Consider the following 4327-nt stretch of genomic DNA (forward strand, 5'->3'; position numbering starts at 1 on the left):
AAATGTGTCCTTTCAGATTACATTCCATATAGGAAAAGTTTAAGATTCCTTTTTCCTAAGCCTTTATATTATTTTATTTCTTTGGGATAAAAAGATAATGTTATCTAATTTCAAGTATTTTAAAGGTTATGCTATGTAAGGGCCTTTCGAAGGTGAAAGTTTAATACACTGATGTCAAACTAACCTTTAATTCTATGAATTACAGGTTTTGTTACACTTGTATTTTTCTAATCAACTTTTTAATAACTGTTTTTCATTGCATTTGAAGAATGAAAAATATGGAATAATTCACAAATTTTCATGCCATCCTTGTGCAAGTGCCATGTTAATCTCTGTATTGTAATTTGTGTAGACCTGCTGCTGAAGCATGGAGTATCCTCTAAATTTAAGTAGTTAACGATGTAATCTTTATACTCGCATATATCCTTGGTTGCCTATTTGTACCAAGGAACCTTTATTGTTACTAAAAATGCTATTGATCTTATTTCTCTAAATTTCTTTGTATAGTGGAAAAAACTTATATATTGTTTGGTCGATTGCTCATATTTGCAATTTTTTGTCAATGACTATTTTGACGTTTTCATTTTAAATTTGATCATATTTTGAAGCCTTTATAGCTAAGTTCAAAGGTAATGGCTTTTCAAGTACTTATTTATCAACTGAGTTAGCTTTGTGGAGCTAATGGATTCAAAGTAAGCCTTGCTTAAGAGCTACTTCTAAACTTCTGCAGCTTAAAATTTTCTAAATGAGGTCTCAGTGGTACAAATGTCTTTCTGTCCCTTTACCCTTCTTCCATGTAGGAACAGACCAACCAGAATATCTTACCTGACAGCATAGATTGTCTTACTGGAACAAAACTAATCTTAGTTACAAGGGTTCATAGAGATATGAACACTTCAGACTTAATTCTTCAGAATAGAAGGTATTTTATCAAAATATAATTGTTTATTATTCCTATCATTTCAAAACTAGCTAAAGCCAAGAAGGTAAAAAAAATGTTCATATTCATGTTTACTTAATATCCTGGCCTGTCTACCATCCAACCAGGCAGGAACTTGCACTACTGACTTTCTATCACCAAATATTTCCATAACTCCTGAAAAAGTCCATATGTTTTTCCTCGATATTAGGCCTTAAATTGGTAATGTTTTAATCAAAGAGTTTCCTCTTGCCTCCAGGCTGTAAATTTACAAATGGTAAAGTTTTATGTCTAACTCTACCAAAAACTGAGGTAGAGATAATGGAATAATACTTTAAAACACAGTTGCATTTGATGCCCTAATCACAACGGAACATTGCATAACAATTTCTTCTATTATATATACATATATATTTTATATTTATATGTGCTGATCTTAAATTTCACACAGTGAATCTTACTAGAATTCATTGATAATTTGACAAATAAATTTAAAATTATTCCCATAAATAGATTGGAACATAAATAATTAGGTTTAGAATATATATTAGAATATAAAAAGTATCAATGCAATGTCTTCGGTATAAACTTGTATTACCTTCTAAGTGTTCTTGGTCTTCTGAATTCACATAGTAAAAAAAAAGCAGTATTGTTTTCCTCTAATCTAGAAGAGATTTTACACTGCTGATGTGTTTCTTGTGTTAACTCGCTAGTCCCAAAGTGTTTTTTTTCCATATTTCTGAAGCGTTCTTACTGATTATACCCAAATTTTTGCTGATATGATGCCTAAAAGCTATTATTCTTCTGCAGTACCCATGGGTATGAGGATATCAGGTCCCAGTTACCTGCATCATCAGATAACATGGGCAAGACTTCTCACCTTGGCCCATGCAACATTTTAAGAGAAAGTAATTGAAGACCCATCTCATATTCTCATTTCCTATAATATTTCAGTGCCCCAATTCCTTGCAGGAATTAGCAGTAAGCAATTGTGAAATGTAAGGCAACTCAAAATGAAAGATGAGATCACAAAATATGACAGAAAGTACTGTAGTTCAAACTTTCAATTTACAGATGACCAGCCCATATGAGTAAACAAAATCACAAATGTCACAAGATTATTTTTAATACCCCTCTCCTAATGATGAATGGAAGATTTCAGTCCAGCATAAGTAGGCCGAAAAATAATTCCTGAATGTTAGATCCATAATTGTTCTACCAAGGCTAGGAAATCTTGACTTGGAGTTCAAATATAATTTCGAAAACCATTAATTGAGAAGACCCTTAGTACTTCAAAACACTGGTACTTCAGTAAAACTTGGTTCTGTAGTCTAAAAATGTTGTCATTCTCAAACCAATGATAACATACATTTAATCTCTTGAAAGTATATTCCTTTTCAAATAAACTTTTTATAATCATATTCACCAAAATAACACTTGACAAGTAGATGATAGTGACATTAAGTTTTTCAAGTGTAGGAATCAAGTTACAATAGAGTTGATTTGTTTACCCAGCACTAATGCCAAATAAGTTCAACCATTCAATAAAGTGTAGAAATAGTATCTCGCACCATTTGCGTTGTTCAGTAGGTGCCTTCCAGAAATGTGTTAAATACATCAGCCTCCCATAATTCAAACCCAAATATTAGCTAATAAAGTAAATTTCATCATATAAGAAGGTACATTTTAAAAAGTCACTAATAGTTGCCTTATCATGTGTTGCCTTATCATATATTTTCCCTATCTGTCTAACATAGTAAGAAATATGACTTTAAGTCTTGAATATGAGTACTGATCAGAGATGTGACAAACATAAAATCTGTCTTCTATTGCTATCATATTCACCTACAGTAGTAAATTTTAGTTTTCTTCTTTTTCCAAAATTTATAGGTAGTAGAAAATATCATCCCATGTAAAATAAAATAATCACACACCATTGTACAAAGCCATTTATAAAAACTGGTAGTTAGCTATAAATTCTAAGTGATGTTTACACTTTCTTGTTGACTAAAGATTAATCTTCCAAAACGATGAGAATAAAATCATGTCTTGGTGCTTCACGTCTCCAGTCTTGCAAGTTGTTATTGCAGATGAATGAATTATGGAAATATAAGCTGACATCATTTCAAGTATATGTGGGATTGAAACTCCTTGGAATGTATTAACAGACAGTTTAACAGAACGACTATCAGGAAGTTGAAACCAGAAAGGAATAATAGTAAAGACATAAAATGAATGAAAAATGGAACAAGGGGCAAGTACATCTAGAATACTCAATGTACACATGTAATAAAGGAAGTCCTAAATCTGCAATAAATCTTGGAGAAAGGGTTGGTTGAGAATGATAGAAGGAGTGACTCTGATCCAGGAGCATTGGACAATTAGGTGGACATATTTAATTGTAACACAAATGCACAACCTTTTGAAATTCAGTTAAAAACACAACTACAAACAAAAACACACAAAAATCACAACCAAACAGCAATGCTTAGAGAGTATGTATATGAGCTCACAAAATTTTAAGCAGTTAATGAAGGGCAGTCATGGGAAAACAAACAAAGCTGTCCAAAGGGGGCAGTTTGGGGTAGGGGAGAATCTTGAACAGATTTGAATAGATTGTCAAAGGTTATAAATCACCTACATCGACTGCAAATATTTTCTTCTGTGAGTATTCTCTTTTTTGGGGGGGGGTCCGGTCGTGGGGCCTGAACTCTGGGCCTGGACGCTGTCCCTCAGCTCTTCAGCTCAAGGCTAGCGATCTACCACTTGAGCCACAGCTCCACTTCCGGCTTTTTTCTTTTTGCTTATGTGATGCTAAGGAATCGAACCCAGGGCCTCAGGCATGCAAGGCAAGTGCTCTACCACTGAGCCACTTTCCCAGCCCCCACTCTTTGAGTATTCTTTATCTGAACTGGTTACTCCAGTCCTGAGCTACACTTTATAGCTTGTGAGGATAGAATGGAAGAAACAAGGTCAAGATCCCATTACACCACTGGAGAGAAAACAGTCCTGTATGGGTTCTCTCACCTTTCTACACTACCTTCACTACTCTTTTCTCATACTTTTATTAAAGTAAGTGATTTTGAATTACATCTTCCCTTCTTTTTCAGAGAATTACTGTTTAGTAATTAAATGTCAATTCACAAATTTTGATGTCTTTTTTTTTAAAAGAACTTTGAATTTAAATTCCATTGCACCCTTGTTTCACACAGTGAGAGTATATTTCCTGGGTAAGGACAATTCTCAAGAGAACCTACAGGATTTACAGCAAGGTTTGTGAGGCTTGTTTGTTTACTGTGAAAATGAGCCATATTCACCCACATTGCTCCCTCTCAACTAAGTCTACATGGATTTCTTTGCATGAAAGCCTATTTTCCCAGACAATTTTAAATGTTCTTAATAGGCTAA

General features: G+C 33.6%; 1 pseudogene; it reads right to left on the bottom strand.

The window, feature by feature from the left end:
• Window positions 1–272: 272 nt before the first annotated feature.
• On the bottom strand, window positions 273–369 carry LOC138838696 (U6 spliceosomal RNA; annotated as a pseudogene).
• Between the last annotated feature and the right edge of the window lie 3958 nt (window positions 370–4327).

This window comes from Dipodomys merriami, unplaced genomic scaffold (assembly GCF_024711535.1).
Source record: "Dipodomys merriami isolate MVZ:Mamm:240054 unplaced genomic scaffold, mDipMer1.0.p SCAF_288, whole genome shotgun sequence".
Classification (NCBI taxonomy): Eukaryota; Metazoa; Chordata; class Mammalia; order Rodentia; family Heteromyidae; genus Dipodomys; species Dipodomys merriami.